The sequence below is a fragment of the Zingiber officinale genome, chromosome 1A (genome assembly GCF_018446385.1).
Source record: "Zingiber officinale cultivar Zhangliang chromosome 1A, Zo_v1.1, whole genome shotgun sequence".
Classification (NCBI taxonomy): domain Eukaryota; kingdom Viridiplantae; phylum Streptophyta; class Magnoliopsida; order Zingiberales; family Zingiberaceae; genus Zingiber; species Zingiber officinale.
In genome coordinates, this window is record NC_055987.1 from 103,480,286 (window position 1) to 103,488,359 (window position 8,074).

General features: G+C 48.5%; 1 pseudogene; it reads left to right on the top strand.

Annotated features, from left to right (window-relative positions):
- The first annotated feature begins 233 nt into the window (after window positions 1-233).
- LOC122027972 lies at window positions 234-2,814 on the top strand (annotated as a pseudogene).
- Window positions 2,815-8,074: the final 5,260 nt, after the last annotated feature.

Here is an 8,074-nt window from a genome sequence, read left to right on the forward strand (position 1 = left end):
ACTTTTAGTTGAGTGTTCAAAATCTTAGATTAATAATTTTAAAATTATAAACCATGTAAAATCTTGTGTCTTACTTCTTTGCTAAAATCACAAAGTAACAAAAAGCGTATATATTTTTTGGGCAAACCGCACGGGGACCAAATGATCCTTCAATAAACAACTAAAAATCTAGTATTCAATCTAAGATACGGCATCGTTTCATATATAAATGAGTCTATAACCGGACCGGCCGTCTTCCACCTTCCGTATTAATCGGTTTCAAACTATTTTTCTCCCCGGTTACTTCTTTGTCCCTGTTACTGCCAGTCAGATCAGCAATCCCCGTTTTGCCTTTGTCTATATATATCGCTCCCTCATCTCTTCGCCTCCCATGCACGATTCTATTGTCTCTCCTAGTATTGGCCATGGCTCCCCTCCGTTTCTACTTCTTCCTCTCCTTGCTCGGCTGCTTCTGTGTCTGTTCTATTTCTCTTGCAGAGCTCAGGAAGAAGACTTACATAGTCCACATGGCTAAGGCCCAGATGCCGGCAGCCTTCGCAGAGCACAGTCGCTGGTATGACGCTTCGTTGCGCTCGGTATCCGACACCGCTGAGCTACTCTACACATATGACACCGTCGCCCACGGATTCTGCGCCCGGCTCACCCCCGCGGAGGCGCGCGCGCTAGAGGACCTCCCTGGTGTGCTCGCCGTCCACCCCGAGGTTCGCTATGAGCTCCACACCACCCGCACGCCGGAGTTCCTCCACCTCGACCGCGCTGAGGCGCTGCTACTGCAGTTCAACACCGAGAGCGACGTCGTCATCGGGGTGTTGGACACCGGCGTGTGGCCCGAGCGCAGGAGCTACGATGACGCCGGGCTCGGCCCCGTCCCCGCGAGCTGGAGGGGTGAGTGCGAGGAAGGGAAGGACTTCACGGCGGCCCTCGCCTGTAACCGAAAGCTGGTCGGTGCGCGGTTCTTCTCCAAGGGGTATGAGAGTCCAAGGAGTCGAGGTCGCCACGCGACGACCAAGGCCATGGCACACACACCTCTTCCACCGCCGCTGGATCAGCCGTCACCGGTGCCAACCTGCTAGGGTACGCCGCCGGCACCGCCCGCGGCATGTCGACTCGCGCGCGCATCGCCGTCTACAAGGTCTGCTGGCAAGCCGGGTGCTTCAGCTCCGACATACTCGCCGCCATGGACAAGGCCGTGGATGACGGGTGCGGTGTCCTTTCGCTGTCCCTTCAGGGCGGCACTACGGACTATTTTAACGACAGCACAGCCATAGGTGCCTTCAATGCCGTGTCTAAAGGGGTTGTGGTGTCTTGCTCAGCCGGAAATAGCGGCCCTTCTAGTTCCACCCTCTCCAACGTAGCGCCGTGGATCACCACCGTTGGAGCCGGCACGATCGACCGCGACTTCCCCGCCTACGCTGTGCTCGGAAACGGAAAGAACTTAACCGGCGTCTCGCTCTACAGCGGGAAGCCTCTGTCTTCCTCTCCCTACCCCTTCATTTATGCCGGGAACGCCACCAACGCCACCAACGGCAATTTCTGTATGCAGGGAACGCTTCTCCCGGACAAGGTTTCGGGAAAAATCGTCCTATGCGATGGCGGTATCAGTGAGAGCGTCCAGAAGGGCTTCGTCGTGAGGGACGCCGGAGGAGCCGGTATGATCCTAGCCAACTCCGCTTACAACCCGTTGGAGCTCGTTGCCTATGCACACATCCTCCCAGCCACTGACGTCGGGCAAAGGGCCGGGGACGTCATCAAGTCCTACCTTTTCTCAGATCCGAACCCGACGGCCACAATCGCGTTCGGAGGAACCAAGGTTGGCATCACGCCGTCGCCGGTGGTGGCTGCGTTCTCCTCTCGCGGGCCGAGCACCATCACTCCCGACATCCTGAAGCCGGACGTCCTGGCGCCTGGGGTGAACATCCTTGCCGCCTGGACGGGGAACGTCGGGCCGACGGAGCAGGCGGCAGATCCGCGGCGAACGGAGTTCAACATCATCTCCGGCACCTCCATGTCGTGCCCCCACATCAGCGGCCTGGCAGCGCTCCTCAAGGGGGTGTACTCGGACTGGAGTCCTAGCGCCATCAAATCGGCCCTCATGACCACCAGCTACTCCGTTTACCCTAACGGCGACAGCATCCTCGACCTCGCCACCGGCCGCACGGTCACTCCCTTCGATTTCGGGGCCGGCCACGTGGATCCACCCAAATCTCTCGACCCTGGCCTCGTCTACGACATAACCACCGACGACTACATCGACTTCCTATGCGCCCTAAACTACACGATGAACCAGATTCAGACCGTCTCCCGGCAGCACAACGTCACCTGCGACAGAAAGAGGATCTACTCGGTGTCCGATCTCAACTACCCCTCGTTCTCAGTGGGATTCGCGATGCCGAGCGTCGCGGGAGGCGGCGGCTCATCGAAGACGACAACGGTGAAGCACACGCGCACGCTGACCAACGTGGGGACGCCAGGGACGTACAGGGCGACGGTATCGTCCCCGGAAGAGGTGAGTGTGGCGGTGTATCCGCAGGGGTTGTGCTTCGCGAGCACGGGGGAGAGGAAGAGCTACACGGTGAGCTTCTCCGCGGCGTCGCAGCCGTCAGTCTCCGCCGTGTTCGGGCGCCTCGTGTGGTCCGACGGGAAGCACGTGGTGGCCAGCCCTTTGGCCTTCACGTGGACATAAATAGTCGGGACAAGGCGGCTTTCCAAAATGGACGGTCATGATGGCCCGGGCTTGGATCACCGAACCAGTTAATCCGTAACGGTGCTTTATAAAAGCAAGTGGAAGCGTTTTCGTCATTTCGTTTTGTAAAATTCGCTTTATGCTTCTTCTTGTTTCATCTTCTATAAATAAATAAAATTAGACTATATAAAATTATTTTTAAGGGATCTTGTCATAATTTAAAATTGGATAAAATTAAAATAATTTCCCAAATTATCTAATGAAAAGATTTTTTTATCTCAAATAGAATAAATATTTAAAGATCAACTTTTAAATACACATAAATAATTGATGACATTGATCCCATCCGAAAACAGAGTCAGATGGACCGTCGAAGGAGGTGGATAAAATGTTGACTGAGTCACGACGTCACAGAGGAGGATGTGCTGAGATGACTTCTGTGTTGACCAAGTTTTTAGAAGTCCTCTGGTCAACGCTATCTGCAGCTAGCGACCGGGTTGACCCGGCCCCCGATACCCCGATGCTCGAGGCAGATCCAACGAATATATGAGTACAAGACTAAGCTATAAAATAATGAAATATGCATAGAATATGAACGAAGAACGTACCCTGGGCGCCCTCGAATGGGACGCGATTCGAATTGTCACGACCCGGAAGAGTAGATGACTTTGATCAGGCTGGATCTGACGGTGAGGAGCCGAGCACAGCATGGCATTGGAAGATGACATGCAGCCCAGGATAAGACACCGGCACGCAGGCCGGGAGGTACTAGCAGCACGTAGGCCGGGACACGAAATCAACACCGACCTAGAAATGAGTTCGGCACGCAAGCCGGGAGGTACTAGCGGCACGCAGTCCGGGAGGTACTAGCGGCACACAGGCCGGGACACGAAATCAGCACCGACCGGGAAATGAGATCGGCACGCAGGCCGGGACACGAGATCGGCATGCAGGCTGGGACACGAGATTGGTACGCAGGGCAAGACATGAGATGGACATATAAGTCGAGATATATCACACAACCAGACCAAAACATATCAAAGACGGAGCGCAATTGAATCAAAGCCCAGGGCAACGAGAGCTAGGAGGCTGGAATACATGGGAATCGGGACACGGTTAGATCGGCTACAATGGCGGCAGGAGCCAGATCTGTGTTGGAGGCGGTGGAGCCACATCGATGTAGGGAACGACTATAACAAACATAGGGGAAAAGTGGCCGTAGCGATGGACCGCAGTGTCGGCAGCGGCTCGACATCTACGGCTGCAGCGGGAAGAAAGGAAGAGGACAGTGGGCTGACGGCATGTGGTAACTGCCGCCCAGGAAGGCTGCGACACATGGAGGTTGCTGCCGGCGAGAAAGGAAGCGGCAGCGACGTGCATCTAATGGCGACGTCGCAGTAGGAGGGAGAGAAGAGCGCCGACGACGAGGGAGGAGAGGAGGCGGAGAGGCCGGTGGCTGGTGGCGATGGTGCGAGGAGAACTAAGGACCGACGACTGTGCTGGCCGCGGGAAGAGAGGAGGAGGAGGCGATCGTCACCGGTGTCGTGAGGAGAAGGAAGAGGAGAGGAGGAGGTGTTGTTGCTAGCTGTCGCGAAGGCAGCTCTCCGTTCGTCGCGGCGATGAGGTTGATCCAGTGGTGACTGCGGCACAACAAAAGGAAGAACATTCCTCTTACTTGTGTTGTGGTCTAGGTACGGGATATAGAGAGAAAGGAGAAGAGAGGGTGGCCGGCGGCTGGCGAGGAACAGGAGGCTGAGAGGAAGAAGCTGCTAGCGGCTGGCTCCAACGCACGAAGCAACCCCCCTTCATTTGCTGTGAATAGTGCCCTAAAAAGGGCTCCTACAGTAAATTGACTAAAATACCCCTCCCTCTTCTCCTTATTTCTCACAGATGGCGCCAAATTTGATCCCGTCCGGAAGCTGAGTCGGATAAAGGTGGGTCTCGATGTACTGGAGGTTGACGGAAAGTCGCTGCGGCATCCGATCTACCTGACACCCTCCGAAAGGGTTCGCACGGGCGGATGACGAAGGGTGATGACCGGGATGATAACGCTAGAGCTCTGCACACACTCAGACGAGCCCACGAGTCGTTAGAGACCAGAAACTAGGGAAAATGTCCCCGGGTCAGGCCCTCCAACGCTCAAGTCAGGTACTTTTTCCCCAGAAGCACAGAGAAAGGACGAAAAGTAAAGACGAGTAAGAAATGACGAGTGAGCGTATCTACATAAGGGATAAAGCATCCCTTTTTATACTGCAACGAATGTTTCTGGGGTCTGGTGGGTGTCAGGGAATGTCGGCTGTCAGGCTTTGTCTGGCGGTGAATGACACGCGACACCTTCTCATAGGCCGGCGACAGAACCAAAGGGGTAATGAGCCCCGACTGTTAGCATATTCCCTGACACACTAATTATTCTCTGACAGACAGTTACGATTCCCTTGCTTGCTTGTCCTGTAGTGTCTGGCATCCTCCACTCATGATTGCTACGCTGGGCTTTTATACTTGTTAACCCCGTTCTGATATCTTGCTAACCCCGATCTGACATCACCTCCAGACCTATGCTTCTAACCTTGTCCTATGCATCTCCTATTGCAAACCCCGACCGGTCTTGGCTCTTATTGGCATTACATGTCACGCCTTGTATACTTTAGTTCGGTTCTGTTTATCCATACTCCCAAGTTGTATGTCTGACTTCGTCTATCCCGACCTGTATGCCTACCTCCAACTTTGCTTATCTTGGATCATGAGGATATAAATCCTGACCTGTATCCTTAGCTAACACATCCTGACCTGTACGTTTTATCGATCTACGTATCCTGAGCCATAAGGTTATAAATCCTGACCTGTGTGCATCGGTCTGCTTCCGCTAATCTTGAGTTCCGACCTGTACTCTTTGATCCCTTTATCCCATGTCGTGAGGATGTAAGTCCCGACCTATAAGCCAGATCTGTAAACTGACCTGCTTCTGTCCTCCATAATCCATGGTTTGTACATCCCGACCTATACGCCAGGTCTATATACCGACCTGCTTCTATCCTCTGTTATCCATGGTTTGTACTTTCTGACCTGTACGCCAGGTCTGTACTTCGACCTGCTTCTACCTGTTGTTATCCATGGCTTGTACGTCCCGACCTGTACGCCAGGTCTGTACTCCGACCTGCTTCTGTCCTCTGTACTCCCTGGTTCGCATGTCCTGACCTTTACGCCAGGTCTGTATTCCGACCTGCTTTTTTCTGCTGTTATCCATGGCTTGTACATTCTGACCTGTACGCTAGGTCTATACTATGCCAAAGGTCTTTCCTTCCGCGCCTTTACCTGACCTGTGGGCCTAATCCTTAGCTGTACCTGGCCTGTGGGCCTTGCCTTTGACTGCTATCGAGGCTGGATCTTGCCCAACTCGCAATCTTATCCTTTGACTGCCCCGTTAGCTGTGACTCTGACCATGACCACGCAAGCTTGACTTCTGACTTTCATGGGGATTGAACTTCCGACCTCCACGTAAGCTTGACTTCTGATCTCTACGGAGGCTGGACTTTTGACTTCCACGTAAGCTTGACTTCTGACCATCCTATGATTTTGACTCCTAATCACATCATTTTACTGATCCCACAATCATACACCGTATCAGACATCAATGTTAATTTTTCTTCAATGAAACAAGCATTGACATTACATGAACAAGCTTAGTTTGGTTGAGAACACTGCCGAGATTATTGAAAAGTATTCTTGATTAGATTCAAAAGGAAGGCCAAAACCATTGACAATAACTAAAATGTGGAAGGTTAAAAGAAGCTGGGAAAGTGTTTGTTATTGGGGTGGCAGAGAATTGAGAGTGTGGAGCCTGTCAAGAGCGACGAAGACTGTTTTGGCGGCGGCGACGGTGGTAACTTGTAATGTGACAATGGAAGTTAGATTTCTTGTATGATTCAGAATTGAAATGTCAACATTCAATTTTAACTGTCCAAGTCAATTACAATTTGATTCACAGTTCATAATAATTTATAATTTTCATCCAATTATCAAGTAATGATTAAATTTCTAAAGAATTAAGAGATAAAATTGATATTATTCATCTAATATAATACCTATAGAACTAAATATTTGTTCTCGATTGGCAATGGATAAGGGAGAATTTTTTTTATTATGATAAAGAGGATGAAAAATTTTGAATATTTTACGACCGTAAAATATCAAAATCTGACTCACTATGTATTTCATTAAAATTAAAAAAAATTATAAAATAATTCTCAAATTTCTATTTAAAACTTAACTATTCGATATTTCATTTTTCTCTTAATAAAAGTTATGTTTTGTAAATTTTAAATTATTATTAATAGTTTATATTACAAATATATTAATTTATATATTTTAAATTATAATTTTGATCAGCATTATATAAATTATTTCTAATATTTTATATAATATTAGTAGGTTCACTAATCTTTAAATGGAATTAAAGTATCCTAATATATAATTAATATTTAGTGGAAAATATATAATTTAACTTTATGATTTACTTAGTAAATGTAACTAAATAAATATTTCCCATTTTGATTTCATTTTTGATACGAAAGATATAAAAATCTATTTATAATATATTCTTTTAAAATTAAAGCTACGCTATAAAAAAATTATCATAATTAAATGAGAAGTAAAATAATAAATATATAAAAAAATTATTTAATTACATCATTAAATACTTTTAAAATTTTACAAATACTACTACATAGGTAAAAATAAATATACTTTCATATTATTAGTATTTTATGAAATAAATAAATATAATAATTCTTTAGCATAATAATTGAGAGCTATTGTAAGCAGTGTGTACTTTATCAAAAACTTGATATGCTAATGCTTCGGTCTGGAATTATCACCTCGATGACACCAAGGTAAAAGTCCACCCCGACACAAATTAAAGCGATGACGTTGAAGTCTTCTCCTCGCTTTTTTCTCGGGATGCGATGATTCCTATAGAGGTTAACATACATCAGAGGACTCACTGGGAGTTGCCTCGACAAAGTCCCTCCAATGCTTAAGTCAATATAGTGTCCAAAATAATATAATTGAAGAACCAAGTAACATGAGAGCATGAGTTAAAAAGAGAGCGAGGCCCTCTTGTGTGGAGCATATACCTAACCTTTTATAAGGGTGAGATACTTGCAGAGGTCATAGAGAGATGGGGAGGAGATAGTGGGGGAGTGGGGATCATGCCTAATGTCTTTTTGTGTCCAGTTGAACCTGGCAAGTCAGACTGGCTTGGCTAGTTGGGAAGTTGAGCACTCGGGAGGTCGGATACTTCCACATAACCCTTGTGTTAACCAAGTCTTGGAATATGCCACCTGAGCTCTGTGTTGGCTGGGTCCTGCCATATGAGCCCTGTCATCTCTACCG